At 33.2% G+C, this 18,134-nt stretch overlaps 1 protein-coding gene across 10 annotated transcripts in view; it reads right to left on the bottom strand.

The window, feature by feature from the left end:
- LOC138325026 (cell death abnormality protein 1-like) overlaps positions 1–18,134 on the bottom strand; it is a 314,573-nt gene that overhangs the window by 119,132 nt on the left and 177,307 nt on the right. The window lies entirely within an intron of this gene.

The raw sequence follows: 18,134 nt of genomic DNA, 5'->3' as shown, positions 1-18,134 counted from the left end.
TCAAGTCGGAACTCATGGTAACGGTAATTGTGACAGAGCGTGTTCTGGGAACTGTTATGGTGGTAACTGTAACGCTACAACGGGAGCTTGTTTCTGTAAGTTATCAAAGTATAAAATGTATGCAGTCGGTCTGTCCAACCGTTTACATCGAACTTTTTTCTTTCTCCATCAATAAAATCTTCAATTAATTTCAAAAATCATAATTTACACACGAAAGTTAAAGAAATCATTTAATGATCATGAATTTAGATCAATATTGTGCTTCCAAGTAAAGGAGTCATTTGTATTGTCCAATGTTCGAAAATTTTCTTCAATAACCACGATAAAAAAGTCTTTTTGTGTAGGAGCATGGGATTTTGGAAATTAATTAAACCTGGTCATTTGATATGTACTTCCAAGCTAAACCATAAAGTGAAATAGAGAAATAAATCAATAAACCAAATATTGGTATGAACTGCAATCCTGTTGTAAGCGAAAACCGAGCATTGAGCTCTCGTATTAGCAGATTTTGCGAATATACCGGTACTATGACGTAACTTTTTGCAAAAACAGTCGTCTAAAATACTTTTATGAGAATATGACGTCGAAATAATTTAAACACAACACAATAAATATTTTTGTTTTTCTTTGCAGAATGTGTTTTACCGGTAGTTATGGCGATTTTTTTTTTTTTTTAGCTTCTTCTGGACTATAAAACTGTTGTCCTCTATCTTGCAAAAGATATAATGTGTAAGAAGGATGAGCGGAAACTGTTAGTGTTAACGTGAAACAAAATACAAAATTCATTTCTGAACAACTTTCTAACTCGAACAACAAAATCTGGAGAAGACATGTGTAGATCTCAATATCCGTGTACTTACGAGTTAAGTCAAGTACCATTATAAACCATTATTGTTCTCACATATATTTATAGACTTTTATAAATTAAAATAATAAGGGAACATCGCCTGGAGAACGAAAACACAATTATGCATCGAAGAAGGAAAGCCATAAAAAATGGAAAAAGGTAAATTTGTTCGTTTCTAAATGTGTGTTGTTAAATACAAAATATTAGAACTGTTAGTTAAAACGTATAATTTATCTGTGTAAATTTTTTGATGAGATTGTGTTATAAATATTGCTTAATTTGTGGTCTGCTATTTTAACTGTAACAAATTATATTGTATAATTACTAACAGGATGACCGAAATAGGTAGTAATAAGCCCTTTGCGTAACACATGTAAATCCCATCCCTCAATAACAAGAAAAAGTTTAATTAATATGATAGATGAAATGTAATTAACAATGGACTCTGATAAATGACTCACAGTATCTTTGGAGTAGAGGAATACTGACGCCACAAAAAGCTTATATTACTTTCTTTATCTACTCAATTATTTATCTATTATAATTTCATTTTAACAATTAAAGTAATGTGTTAAGATTGCATTTATTGTGGAGATATAAATGCCAATCTGGGACTAGCAGGATCAATAGAAATACGGACGCCCGTTAAGGTCGCTATGAATAGATTATATCAGCCCACCCAGAGTTGCATTTAAAGTCGCTAATAAATGGCAAATCTAACAATCCATTAAATTTGTATATTTACATTTTACTCTCTAGTTCAAAGTAAAACACAAATTAGATGCGAGTACACATTTGAGATGTCACGCACCAAGTTCAATGTGAAAAAAAAATAATCCCTATTAAAAATAGAAAAGATAAACTAGAATATCAATGTTTTATCAAATAGCTTTTTAGTCTACTTTCATTATCCATAACATTTTAAAGATTTTTTTCATAAGTAATACAATATCCAAACATGGTATGTCATGTCCAACTACAAAGTATAATATAACCCTTCCCGTGGCGGACTAACATTGGTGTCATTAGAACAAGAGAAACTTCACATGCATGTAATGATAGATAAATAACTACACCAGAGTCTAGGCTGCATTTTATTGGTTTCATAATGCATAATCACGATTATCATTAGAAAAATGGAAGTCGCAGTTTGCAAAATGTAAATTACATGTATTTTGCTAAACTATATCAAAAATGTTTTCCATAATTGGCCTTACAGCCATTTTTATCTATTTTTTAATTTTAATATTTCAATACAATAAATTGAATTAGAACAGCTAAAGATATGATAAGAACAAAAAAGGTAGGCCAAAATTTTTCAAAGGACATTACTATTAAAACAATAAAAATTTAACTATACTTTTAAAACGTATGCAAAATGCAATTTCCAATAATATATGCAAAGAAAAAAATATTTCTTTTTTATCATCCACCTTATATACCTTATCGCTTATAAAATTCAATAGTAATTTCAATCATACACGCTAACTAGGTTGTAGTTCAATCCATGCAGATAGCGTTCCTAAAGAAAATACGGAAAATATGCTAACACAACTGTATCTAAAGAAATGTTCTATATCAAATAATATGAGAAAAATAGCTGGAAACTTGCAGTTTTGAGGAGGGTTTAACGCGGCTAGCTCAAACATATATTTTTCTTATATATTAACTTAAAGTGTAACATTAATTTTAAAAATTTAAAGATACATATAAACCCCGTGTAATCGCGTATCAAAGCGGTACTTCCACATGTGCGGATCACCTGGTAATTCGTCGCGAACGAAGATGGTCCAATTAATCATATTATGTATCTATTCATTGCTCAACATAAAACCTCAAAGCCCACATACTAATTAGGAAGACCAGCTTATAAAAAGATGGTCAATAATTATGTATAAGCGACATTCATATTATATATATTCTTCAAATTTCCTCATGTATAGAATACAACCATTATAGCAAAATATCTCACCACTGCGTTTGCATCACTGTGTGGGTTGTGGTTACACAGTTAGTGAACAAATACACAAATGATATACTAAAAAAGAATGACGGAAATGGGTGGATTGTGGCGTGTGGGGCTTTAATAAAAGATGATTTAAATCGCCAAGTTAAATAAATGAAGCTCAAACAAATCAACAGCCAATTAGCGAGCAGCTTATAAAATAGCTGAACTGAAGATGGCCTTCCCCCCCCCCACCCCCAAATAATACTGAGACCCCGAGATGACGAGGAAAATAAATAGCATAAATTATAAAATTAACTGTGTCCGCCATGGCAAAAGATAATTTTATAAAGTATAAGATTTGCTTCTTAAAGAAATTATTCTCACAATCTGATACGGATATTTTTACTCCAAAAATGTCTTATTTGAACTAAACTCCAACGAGTTCTACAATAATGAGTTTCATTTATTCGACAAGATGTTTCGCTCCAGAAATAATGGCGTTTATAAATGTGAACAGGGACAGTTCGAGATAATTGTAAAGATAAGAAATTGAGTGTGGTAAAGACAGTTGGACATATGTTAGATAGGGGTAGAGAAGTTGAATCAGCTTTGTAGAATTTCAGATAGAACATTCGGTGAACGAAATCTATGGTTGCCATATAGGTAAAATGATGCACCCTATTAATCCTCGCGAATAGTATGAGAGTCTTTGTGTAATACAGTTTTGAAAGCCTTTTGCATAACTCCTACGCTAAAATCAAAAAGATATATACTTGATATATGGTATACTCGTTTTAAATAGTCGCCACAAATCTAATGAACACGTGGCCGAGATGATTAAAGCGATTTAAATCTAATATATGAAGTAATTATTAATTACTGTGAATAGCGATAGGCATTGGGATGCCACTTGATAGAACAGCGTGTGACGTAAACTCGTTTATTGAGAGAAGGGAACAAACAAGATAAGTATAACTACGCAGCCACACACTTTGTTGTTGTTGGTTGTGTGTATCGATATACCCGAGGCCATGAAGTAAAACTAAGTATGCAGTACATAGAAACAGTATGATATTAAATTGTAAAGGTTTTTTGAAATAAGCATTTGTATAAATTGTAGAATTACTAGGGAAACATATGTTATTTATATTTCGAGTGGTATTTTGTTATAGTAATCTTCAACTTATGTTTTATATTGTTAAATTGTATGCTGATCCCAAGTTTAAAAAAATAATATAAAAATAATTAAAATTCATGTTTATCAACATTAAATAGCTATCCATATACACAGATTTTTTGAGTTCCTCAGGAAAAGTATACGGCATATGCAATGTGAACTTAACATTGATCTGGTTCCGTTGTCCAAGGTCAGGCCTAGTGAAGATAGGAAACTGGGAATCAGTTATCATTAGAAGTGAATTATCCATTATTAGTTTTACTCCAATCAACGTAAAAGGTTGGTACAAGTCCCCGTTATATAGGTTTAGGTTCAGGCTATTCAAGATGAGACATTCTTGTTAATTTCATTAGTAGACTATGCCATGAAATAATTTTATGAATTATAAGTTTGGACAATTACGGTTATGATTAGGATTTGTAACAAGCCTGTTTACCGAATAATACAAATAAAATACATCTAGACGTTGGTCCCGTTAAATTACTGCAAAAAAACTTTGTATTTTCATTTCAATAATTCACTCGGTAATAACAATATTTTTAGCCAGAATTTGTTAATGCTGAGAAAATATTGGTGAAGACCATGTTGACCAAGATTGCCCAGCGAAAACTGAAACGACATGTATTGTATGGTAAAAGTATTATTATGGGACAGTACTATGTTTGACCCGTCTATTTAAGCATTGATGTCCCCACTAGTTTTTTTAATCTCATCCGGGGAGTAATCTAAGAAATTTGATGCGTACAAACAATGTGAACCGAGTGGTAGACAATGATACTTAGCTTGAAAAACCAAAGATACGTGTTACACGTACGATTCCAATGATTTTTCAAAGAAGTTCCTTTTACCTAATATAATACGCCACGTCTATGACCAGCAATTTGCTTATTAACGACCAGAGAGCTGGCCACCGGTTTTCAATTGATTCAATAAGTATAGGAAACCGAAAAACGAATACGGTGAGGCTTTCAATCTCCCTAACGAAAAGAAACTAAATTCTAAGGAGAGTTTTTTATAGGTAATTTTCATAGTCTTGAAATGATGTCTATTAAAGTAAAAGATAATTAACTATGTAACGAATAGTGAGCGCCTGAGCACCCGAAATGAATAATTCAAAATCTTGAAAACTGAAAAACGTATGACGGTGCTGGCAATAACCCGGCATCCGATATATCAGTTATCGAACAACGAATCTAAGGAGGGTGTTTACGGGGTTTTTCATAGTCATGTACCAGAGTCCATCTAGGTGTTTTAAGTTTTTTGAGGTGTGTGAAAATTAATATTTTATTCGTTTATTTTTTATGTTTGATGAAATTTTGTATATACTTTATTTTTATTATTGATAACAAGATAAAGGGTGCTAATTTCACATTGTCCATAAACAAGCTCTGTAACATTTATGAACGATTTGAAAATTATATTCCTAACATAACACTTTACTTTGACAGACATCATCAACCATCACATTTTGAAAATAAAAAACATCACACCTGTGAGAATGTTGAAGGTACAGAAAGTATTAAAGTAACCTTGCAAACACATTAATTATCCTAGAATCATACACTTTGTAGCACGAATGTCAATCCCAATTCACACTTAACAAATCCGTTGTATGCGTGACCCATGGCGCGTGAGAATCTAATCGTCCCGGTACGAGCGGTGAGTAACCAAACGTAACGTTCTGGCACCAACAGTAATTTATTATATTGAGTTATGGTAACGAAAAAGTCAGGATCTCTGCTCCATTCTCGATTTATTTATTTAATTTATTATATGAATGCGCGATTTGAGCGAATGCACTAATAATCGGAAAACCAGAATGCCAGATTTAGCATTAAAATAAAGAGAAAAAAATTGGTAAGAGGCTAAAAAGAACAAAATTTACGTACAACCAACTCTTAATTTCTTCCATTCTCTTGTTTACATAATAAAGATCAATCTTTTATAACTTAGCAAGCATATATATTTTCTTGTAGCAGGACCAAAATCCTGTGATAATTAGTGTACAAATTCCAACAAGAAGGTGTAGTACGAATGAAAAAACAATTAATTACTGCTATAGAGTACCGATAACATAATATGACACAGATGTGTGTGGTCTAGCTAGCTATAGTAAAGTTAAACATTTGTGTAACTATACATATAATATCTTACAGTGTTGGTAATTCCTCAGTAACGTATAAGGCTCTAGACTAGATGAACATAAAACTTGCATACCACCAAATGTAAAGACCAAGCTGTTGTTGATAAGTGAAACAGGAAACTGTGGCAATGGTAAAGGCAAAAATATTTAATGACATAGTAAAGATTATCGATAAGTTTATTATTATAATTCTATGATAAAATGATAACATTTGATTTAGTATCTTTACACAGACCCCTGAATAGATTTTGAGAATTTTAGGTTATAAGAAATCTAGAGACTTAAATGCATACAACTTATCTGATTACATCTAAAAACTTAAACACTAGATAGGAGGTTTCCCCATCAAGTCGCCGTATTTGTATTTATCATGTTTACAATCAAGACTCGTGTTTAGGTAAATTATTTTAAATATAATCCAAGAGACACGAAGCGAAAAACAAACCCAAAATAATTTTTTAATTTTCATAAGGAATCGTTTTATATATAATAAATATATAATACCGGTTGGTTAATGTGTGGTAGAAATTTGCTTCACAACTGAAATTGGTTGTCCAATATTAATTTTTCCTAAAAAATTAATTGTCAAGAATCTCTGTGATAAAAGTATGTTCCTCCGGAAATATTTATGCCGAGGAAATTTATGCGAGCAAACAAGTGACCCAAGATTGCCCAGGCGAACAGTAATGTGACTTGTTGTATGTGAGAAAGTATCTCCGACATGGTACTGATGAGCAGATGTATACTAAATGAGAGAAATCACTATATTTTAGAATATAATAGATAGGAAAAAAATATCCCAAATTCCCTTTAAGCAAGTTTAGTAACAGTTATCTGTTAATGGGATGTCGCTCATAAAATAATTGCATATTATTCGCTTTTTATCCAAAAACTAGACCCGTTTCAGGATATCTTTAATGAGACGTCATGACAGTAAAGAAACGCATAATGATCTCGTGTCAAGGAGTTATAATAGAAGTCGTAGTGTTAATTTTCACAATTCCCTAGGCCACGTCAAGTAAGGTTCCTCTGAGACATAATACACTAACGAGATCATTCTTTATCGAGAACAAATACAATTAAACTAGTTGCGCTAGAGACTACTGTGATAAGATCAAGAAATAATCAAACCGAGTACATGAAATTACTTTCTAGATAGTTTTTTCCTTATAAAAGTAACGACGGCGTTTCAGAATCTGCACTGGTGAGATTTTCAGACTCGATATTTAAGTCTCAGATTACAAAAATTACTCAAAAGAAGAAATTATGTGTAATATAAAATAATACCAAAATAACAATTCGGTTAAACTACACTAACATTACTGATTAAAAAAATGATACCCGTGCTACGATAATTAGCATCAATTCTAGTGGATAAGTTCCGAAGATGCTTAGAGAATATCGACGAAACCCTGTAATTTACTTAGTTAATTACCATAGGAATGACATCGCGGACGCAGCGCCATCTATCAAATTTGAGTATCAGGACAAAAAACGGCAAAACGAGGATATAATTTTCAAAAACATATAAATTAAAACAGATAAAGAATATCACCTACTTCAATGAAACTAAAATTCCTCGATAAGATTAATTAGTTGGAAGTTTGAATAAACGAATACGGGGAGCATGCAAAAAAAAAAAAAAACTGGTATCGTATATTGACGAAAAGTCAGACTTAAAATAACGAAAAACGTTCGATAGGAGTTTGTTTAATGCGTTTCAAGGTGTCTTCAAGATGAATTGCTCATAGTACAATTTCTTTAAATAATGTTGTACTGAATAGACCGTATAGTCCAAAATTTAGGAAAAACCTGAAAAACGAAAACGGTGCTGCGCACTCTGATTCTTAATATCAGGTAATGCAACGATCTAAAGAGGGTTTTTATTTACGTTATTGAGAACAATTTTCATTTATTCAGTTGTCAGAATAATGTTATATAAATCTATTACAATTGGGATTGGGCAACATATAGAGTAGTCCTACTCCCTCGATGGACAATTATATTCGCTAGGTATTAAGTCTTTTTTGGAGAGTGTTCTTGAAATGAACAATTACAATGTACTCATTGGCGGCTTGAAATTTATAGCGTCCCGAGTCTCGGAAAGCAATACTTAATGTTTGTGGTAGGCACCCAAACAGTTGTCTCTTGTACAGCCAGCGAAAAAATCAGGATTTTATGCGCCCTTTCCGTGGTTTCTTTATTCATGAGCGATATTGCGATACGGAGTGGGTGTAATACTAACGTAGCATTGGCTTTTTAATAAATTTTTCCAGACTACGATTGATATTTAGAAAAATATATGTTTACAGAGTACAATTCCCATTTTTCAAAGCCATTTGAAAAGAAAAACAGAACTATGTGCCAATGAATCAGAATGTCCAAGATAAAACATGAACAAAAGAAAACAAATAATGATATGGAAATAACATTAATTTCCTCATCACACAAGTTTGACTATGTATAAATCTTAATAACTAAATTGTATAGATATCATTTTCATGTTGCAGGACCATTTCTTGATAATGAGGTCCAATTCCATAACGAAGGTGTAGACGTAGAAATAATCATATCAATTTACTACTATAGTAGTGATCCCGAATACATTGACACAGAGTGTGTAATCCTAAAGCTGACCGTAGCAAGTATAATGTAAATTAGTAATAGTTTTCTTTACAGATAGTGTGGTTTCCTCAACTTACGGAACATAAATGTGAACAGTACTTGAGCTCCGCCAAATTGGTAAAGACAATCTTTGTCGCGAAAGAAACAGGCGGAACTGCACAACGGATAAGAGATCAACTAAATTATTCATCTTATATTTTCGAACCTGTTTTAATAATATTTAGCAAATTCTATAATTGATAGCTAATTAGAATGTTTTAATGATTATCTCGTCAAATGAAATTGAAATAACTTCTTACAAATTTATTCTTGTTTAACATCATGAACTGTAATAAGAGTCACATGATCACTTTATCATGTTTAATCAAACTAGTATAAGTAAATCTTTAAATTATGAAAGTTATGTTTTTGGTACAAGCGAAAAACACATTTATTTTTCAGTCTACATAAGGAATCGTTTTATTTAAAAATTTTTAAATCATAGATGAGGGTGTATTAAAATTAGCTTCACTGAATTGAGACTCTCTTGATTTTCTGGGAAACCATCCTCAAACAATGTTTAACAATAAATTCAATCAATTCAAGAAGTCAAAAAATGAACAGTGATACTGGGAAACAGATATAAAACCTGATTCACTTCAATATTAAATAGCATATACAAGTATATGAATACAATATGATGCCAAATCAATCGAACTATAAATCATTAAATATGTACGCGCGAAATCTGCCAAAGTAAACGTGCCACCAAAGGTAGCATGTTCACAGCCAAATACGAAAACCTAAATGAGATAACGACACATGTTCACGGTACAAATGCTGTGACCCAAAGTATGCCTTCATCATTCAAATCCAAGATGACTTTAATTATTTGGTAAGAAAGGTATTTCTGTCTCGTTCTGGTTAAGGTTCTTTTTCTTTCTCTAATTGCCAACATGCAAGGTGGTTGAGGACAATAATCATTCCTCAACGGCGAGAGACAGAACTAGAGACAATGGGATAACTAATTTTTGCATTTTAATATTCGTATTTCACCTCTAGAAAAGTACTTCATTGATTACCTACCAACAACCACTAATCCATATTTAGCATCATTATAACATATATAGATAGGGGATGGCAATATATAGGTTTGCGACCATACAAAGACGGAAGTGTGAGCTCTTGAGCGGTAACACTACTTATAATAACCTAAGATGAATGCTTTTGAGTAGGGACACTGATAAAAAATTTATTTATTGTCCAGTCACAGACCACCAAAAATGACTTAGTAAATGGGACACCAGAACTCCTAGTATCTGAACTGCCCAATATATCTGCGAAGATTTAGCGACATAGTAACAATAAATGGCTCGTACTTCTGGAGTAGAGCACGAAGTATTACCCCCTTGATGTCCTATAATTGATACAGGATTTGTGAATGAAAGGTGTATCTAGTCGCAGTGCAATTAACTTGGAAAGATAACCCTGAAAGGGCAAGTGAATTTACTAATCGACTGTGATTACACCTACTCGGAAATATAAACTAGCTACATGCATACACCAGGAGGAGCTACAAAACAAAGGGCAGTACCATAAGAATAACAGCGAAACCAACACGGTCAAGACTGAATAATGAGGAAAAGAGTTAGTTCACCCCCACCATCCACACTAGTCTCTCCAAATTCGCCTAGCAACAGTACTTTTTTTTAACAATACATTGATATTGAGTAAGATCAGCCATGGACCACACTATCGTATGGCACTAAAACCGTCAAACCAATCAAAGTTTTGAACTGTAGAGTGCCTTTAACAAACCATATATTATGCAATATATCTGCATATAGCTTTAAAGTGTCTTTTGGTGTATTGGTTTATTCAGTAAACGTACAATCTATAGATTACAAGCTACTATATGTGTCAAACATTAAAAAAATATTTTTCTTAAGACCTAAACTCAAAAGATCAAACTTGGGACTGCGATTTATATATTTTTTAATTTATTCATTTATCAAATAATATTTATACGAGGTATATAAAAATGGACCCAAACACCACAAACACATGCATACCCGCACTCCATTCACAAATACTAAAAACATCAAGTTTTATGATAATGTAAACGATAGCCATAAAAACATATAAAAGCCATAATTAGCCGAGACCATAAACTATAGACGCACATATATGCATGGCTCATCACTCTCTCGTCTTCTCTCCTCTGCACACCCACACACACCAACCCACACCCATGTACACTCACAATACAAAACAGGACAGGACAGACAAACAGAGACAGACATACAGAACATACATAAATGAAGAAAGAGAAATAAAAAGAAGGAAGAATGACAAGAATGAGAGGAGGAGGAAGGTACCCGAGTGTAATACACATACCACGTATGATAACAGTATTAAATTAAATTAATGACTATAATAAAATAAAAAATAAAAAAAAATAAAAAAATGTTTTGAACAATCATGTGTGCTGATCACTTGTATAAACCCCAACCAAAAGATAAAAAAAGAAGAATTAAAGTAAGGGTAAGCAGTAGGTAAAAGAACTAAGAGAAATACTAGGGTAAAGGTATAAAACTTAAAAGGTCCAATAAAGGTTTTCCATTTCCTCCACCCAAATTTCAAATTGCTTTTTAATATGGTTCACTTTGGAACTAAAAAACTCATCCTTAATTACAGGTAATAAAGAGCATTGATATTATAAAGATTTGCCTAAGACAGTCAGGTTTTTATAAATGTAATGTTACATAATTTATCAAAAATTTCATTGTCAACAGAGCTACAATTTTGTAAAACAAATCCAAAAAGAAATTGAATCTTTATTATATGCAAAGGGAATAAACAATAAATCTAAATAAATTTCAAAAATTTGAAGCAGAGTTTGCACCACTTTGCAATCCATAGTGTAATGTATAATTGTCTACCCTTTCTGTGTTATTACATAAAGTAGCAACATATGACTTAGGATTTATATATTCCTATCTTATATCAGGAAGGTATTTAGTAAATAATATAAAGTGATGAATAGTATCAGACATGAAACCATATCATTTTGGAAGTGTTATTGTACCTTAAGATGTAAGAAGTATATAATTTAACCACATTTCTGTATCATAAGTTAAATGCCGTAATTCCAATGCGCGAAAATTCTATTGGACACCAATTCAAACTATTGTCCACCAATTCTAAGAAATTTAAATGTCTATCACGATGGTGGGATTCTTCCCTGCCAATCATTGGGGCCACCTGAAAACTATCCAATAACTTCCCCCAACAGGCACCACAAACTAAATTTGACAATTCCCTGCCCTAGCCTATTATTTACAGACCTAAATCGCCACATAATTTAATGTGCCATGAACCCTTCTGCAAAGTAACAGGACCTATTAAAAATCTTTCAAAAATAGCAACCACATTTTTTAAGTCCATGCTCTAAATTCCTCATATATTCTTACTTTATAAAAGGGGTTATATATGTCATGTCATTGCATCAAACATAGCCGTTTTAAAGGTCCTAGATATTGGTAATAACGTTTTGCACAAAAAGACGAAAATCTAAAGAGTTCAGTAATGCCTGTCCATGTGCACAAACATAGTAAAAAGGTCCTAGCTAGTTGGTATAGGCGTTTGGCACAACACTTTGTTGACTTCCCAAACGATTTTTCTGACCTGAGGGATACCACTCTCCTCCTAAGGTACCCTGACTACCATTTTTAAAAGTGTCAATTTCAAGACCCAAAAACACCAAAACTGTAGTTGTTACCTTCTGGTTTATTCCTCAGCTATGGGTATACACATTTCATTTCACGTTTTCTACGAAAGAAGACATCCTAGCACATCATTACAATTTTTCTTTTTCTAGCAAATATAAAATCGTCCCAAATACTGATCTAGACTTTGCTCACTGCACTTCTCCTTACCTACCCATGAAAATGTTGAAAACGTTTTAACAATAGACTACATACAAATTCAGCAACCCATGGGATAAACACTTATCAAACAAAGTACATGTCTTGAAACTTAAATCCTGAGTAATGGAAAAAATCCGCCGAATGGATTGGAGGAAACGGAATGCAGATTTAATATCCATTTTCCCCAACAAATTCCCGTTTTCCTCCCAACTCTGCTATCATTTAAACTACTTTATCAAATGAAAAAAAAGAGTATTTAACAGATACTGTATCATGATCAATATTTCTATTTATACTTTTATCTGAAGGCCATGAAAGGTGAGTAATTAACCTCCATTTTGCATCTTTTTGGGAACTAAACCAAATAGGGGACTCTATAATCACCACTGTGCCATTAATTTTATCTTCAAAAGAACCTACGTCTCACCTAATTCTACTTCCTGCAATATTTTATGATGTGCCTGTGTTGGATATTTTGAGGCCGATTTCAATTAATCTGGATTCTCTCGGGATGCATGAGTTCTAGATATTGAATTCTAAAAACCATTTTTAAAAAACTCCAAGAAGCTGTGTCCCTACTGCTACCTGTGGGTACTTAGCCACCCAGTAACTAAGAGCTGTGATTTTTATTGGTGTCTTTCCTAATTTCCACACCTGTTTGTGATTCTTGCTTGTTTTCCCACCTGTCTTTGCTGTTTTGTATAGTAGTTGTTTGTTTTTCGGAAAGAGTATGGGTTGTCTGTTTTCATTTTAACACAATTCATACTAGCATGCCCCCCACTACACGTAATACATTTGTGACAGTAGCTACAGTGTGGGCGTGTACAATTCCCTTTATAAAATGTAGTCGAAACGTTTTAGGGCGTAAGAATTTTATTTTGTGACTGAGGTAGGGGGACCTGCTTTGGCTGCATATATAACAGGGTAAGAATTCATTGTCAATAATGTCCCATGCCCCTTGGGATAAGAGCTTTTCTTAACCTATATTGCTCATCAGATCTGATCCAGGCCATGCCATCACATCTCTGAGCCCCCAGCGAAGGTACCTGCATGTATTTTTAACAACCCATGCAACTCTTCTGGATGCACTGCTGTATAAATGCTGATATATATAATGAATGCATCTGTCCATTTACTTACGATATTGATTTTTTTGTTGATAATAAGCTCCCCATACAACTATTGATTTTACTATGAGCCTGATAAGAAGCTCCCCATTGAGTTAGTACAACTAGAATATATACTATGAGCCTGAAGGAAATACTCTGCATTTGTAATCTTATGCTTCACTGAAACAGATACATGCAAGCCTAACATATCATTAACACTTGCAATAGGGTTGACAATACACCAAAGGACGTACCCGTGGTCTTGTAATACAGGAGGTGGTGCTGCTACCGGTAGCATCAGGTGGCATAGAATGGGCAGTTTCACTCCCAGTTGCAAGAGGTCCTGAAATAGTCCCATGAACTAGGCCCAGACTGTCTACGTATACCGACTCAACCTCTGTCACTGTTGCTGCTCCGTCCCTCTTCCGTCTCTTCTCTCCATACAAGAATAGCTATAGGGGTCTCGCTACGGATGCATTCATGCATGAATAAAAAAAACAAAATGTGTGTGATAAGAACACCTTTATAATATTTTAATAATTATGACAAATAATGTATAGTTATAGCAATTTTAAAAATACTGCTTTGTTTAATAATTGTGAAATCAAAAACATCTCACATTTAAAAAAAAATACAAGTACTGTTCAATTTAACTATAACATTCTGTACATGAACAGAAACGGTCACATTGGGCAGATGCCTGACTTGACCGCAATATATAGGTCATGACCGCTAGGGTAAACTTCGACCCAACAGGAATCTCGCCCCGAATGAGTAAAGTGAATCAATACGGTCGCAATCGTCTCCAATGAAGTGTTTAAACGGTTACAATTTAATTGTTTAATATTTAAAATGATCGATCACATTCATGCTATCCTACATTACAAATGTATGTGCTATCTCGGCAACAAAGTAAAACTCGGCCCAAGTAAATTCACAATCGTCAAAATCATTCCGAGTCGCATATCATAGGATAATCCTATAGTGAAACAGATTCAAAACAAAGAAATATACAAATTATCAATTCGATGCATGCATTATGTAATCACAAAACGTATGACTTTACTTTTAATAACTTTGCCAAACTATCGAGACCACGCCGGCGCCATGCAGGATTATAAAGTCAATGACAGGGAAATAATATCAATTCCCAACTAAAAGGTATAAATATTGAGAAATCAATCCAAACTCAGATTAAAAGCATTAGAATATCAAAACAAAAGAAACGCATCGAAATTTTGTAAGAAATTTAAGTAGTTCAAACCAATTATTTTTTTTCACATAAACGTAGTCTCTATCAAAGCAGTCCGTTTGTACCAAGTTGTCCTTCATTTAAAAAGGGGGAATAACTCGTCAGCAATTCTGACATACCATTTTTTAGGTATCACGTTTTTACCAAATCGACACAGCTATGCCCTTCCGAATAACCCCACTATATGGGTTACTTGACTGCCATAAGTGTTATTAACTAAGGAGTTCAAAACGCTAATCATAGATCATAGTTATGAGTTTCAGTATGCGATAAAAAATCCTTTTATTAGTTTCATTATGCATGCATTTAGCATAGTATGATTATTTTAATTAGTGCCTTTTGCTCTTTGTAATCACAATGACAGTTAATACTGAAATATAGAAAAAACATATGTGATACATATAAGGTTACAAGACCTGAGGGTAAATGGATATCTATTTCACTTATGAGTAATTTTTAAATTAAAAAGTATACTATTTTAATCATTACACTCGATTGCGAATGAACATTACATAACATATACAAATCAATATCTACTAGGCGCCGCTGAAGAATGAGTCATTTGTAACTTATGGTGAAAATACCACCCTTGGTGGAAAGAACACTCATCTACTACCCGTAACCAAATTAATTTTTATATATTAAATATATAAATATAATGAATATCAAGGGAACATTTTAAAACAATCTAAAATTTCAAAGTGAATGAAACGAAATGGATAGTAAACGGTCATTGTCCTTTAATCATCATCAGCATTGTGAGTACATTATGATTGGTTTGGACCCGAAGACAAACTCGGCAACAGTTTTGTGTGTGAGGGTCAACAAATCATTTGTTTTGCCTCGAAAACCAATTCGATAACTGTTTTTTTATACCCCATTGTTGACATCACTCCCGGTCTACAACAGCATATTTTAACAGTCGATTTTTAACCGTTCTTTGGACCGCTCGATGGAACAGTTTCGTTTATTGGGATTATTGTCAATAGAGTTTATATAGAAACTATTCCACAGAGGTATAACAAAAAGGATTATTGCCATACTAAATCAATACGAACATAACGGAAACAAAAACATCCTGATTTAATTTACAGTGTGTGTAGTACTGGAAAGTACGGCAATACCTGTGAACTGGACTGTCCCGATAAACTGTTAAAGATAGAATATGTGGGACAAAAACAACGGGCACTGTGTAGGTAAGTTTCATTGGTAAATGATTTCTACCACAATTTTCTGACATATCATCGGTTTTTACTTGTACATGATTATATTGCTAGCGTGTAACGGTTTAACTGTTGTGTTTTGTCAATGACGTCATTAAATTGGACGCGCAATATATCGAAGGACCCATGTTCATGTCCCGGGGAGAATGTTCGTTTTTTTCGTTTTTTGTGAAATAGACGATTTAATGCAGTGCAACACATCTTTTGGCACGTCAAAAATGATTTATAAAGGGAACATGGAACTGCATTTTCAAATCAGCCACGGGACATTTCATGTGATGAATTAGCAGTATTGTTTTTTTCTACTTTCACATGAAATTAAAATACGCTGAAACATTAGCCAAAACAAATTGTTGTGAAGGTTTCAAAATGAATGAAATATATAGTTTGCCGTTACTGTAATTTTCATACTCATGAATCAAGAAGAGCTTTGTTTATTTTAATCATCACCAAAATTACCATACAATTTTTGAAAATGGAACAACACATTACAATGCATAGGTTTTAATTTTACATATACGAATAAGACCTGAACATGTCATTGTTTTAACAGATATGTATTAAATTGAATGCAAGATTTCCTTGCAATTTTGTCGCTGCAAACGTCGCGACAAAGATGTAAACTAGTAATTAAGATATGCACTTAATATGACTTCATCTTGCTTTCACTTAACGTTTTTTAGAAGATCGAGAACACGTGTTCCCCAGTGTATTACTGGTCCGTTTCTAAAAAGTTTGCTAAATATGTAAACACTAATTATGAATAGAGAACACCAACTAAATGCGTTTTTACATAGACCACAGGTGTTAAAGTATTGTAAAGATTTGTAATGAATCATTAAAACAAAGGAATGTTTTTTAGCAATTGTGTTTCTATTAAAGTCTAGATTCTCATATAACACTTGATATGAAAAAAGTTTGGGTCGCATTATCTCAACCACCAACCAGTGGTAGCTATGATGAAATCACGCGCATTTATTGAACTATAAAAAATCCCTGAAATGTCTAATTGTTATTACCTATTCCATTATCAAAATTTATATTTTGAACCTAAATCTCAATTTGAATTTCCAAATTCATATCATAGTTATCTAGGAATAATTACCTGCCAGAAAAATTTTTTTTTACGTTTTTAAATTCAATAATGTAGCCGACCAATCACCGGCCGGGGTAAAATTCTATCCTTGTTCCATCTTGTAGACACAGGTGTAGCACTATATACAGGTATACACTATATGTTATGCGAAAGACTAGCGTTCCCTACAAGTTTACCTTGTTGCATGTAAAACAGTGTAGGAACTGAGGTGATGTTGGGGTGGGTGGTGTTGTAACTTTACCTGCTTGTAAGAGGGAAACAATTTGGTTTAAATATAAGGGATTACAACAAGCACCTGATATATATGTTCTTTATACAAAACGCAATTGCGGGCAGGTCCGTCACTAATCGGCTGACATTATAAAGGACTCTCGTATTCATATCCCTGTGTAAAAGCAACAGTCCAATGTGGTACCTTTCCTACAAAGCTGTACGTTCCCTGATAATTATATCTTTCATCTTATCGGCGTACTAAACTTCATATACTTGGGTTTCTGATTAGATGCAAACTTTGATCCCATAAACTTCTTCATATTGTGTTCCTAGGGACGTAATGGCGACGTGTGATAGAACCCAGGCTCCACAAAATTGTAAAGATGGATCTTTTTAGAATAATGACAAAGCGTTGTCGTCGTTTCTATGTAGTTTAGGGTTTCTGAATGACCAATGACCTATTCTGATATATACAATATCATAAATAACGTCGTCTTGACTAATATCTATTTACCGTTCCCCTTATCAATCATCATGACTCCACAACTCCTTGTGGTTTAAACAATTGTCGTACTATCATTATACAATGATAA

The sequence above is a fragment of the Argopecten irradians genome, chromosome 6 (assembly GCF_041381155.1).
Source record: "Argopecten irradians isolate NY chromosome 6, Ai_NY, whole genome shotgun sequence".
NCBI classification, from domain to species: Eukaryota; Metazoa; Mollusca; class Bivalvia; order Pectinida; family Pectinidae; genus Argopecten; species Argopecten irradians.
Note: the sequence above shows the minus strand (reverse complement) of the source record. Positions and strands in the feature narration are given on the sequence as shown.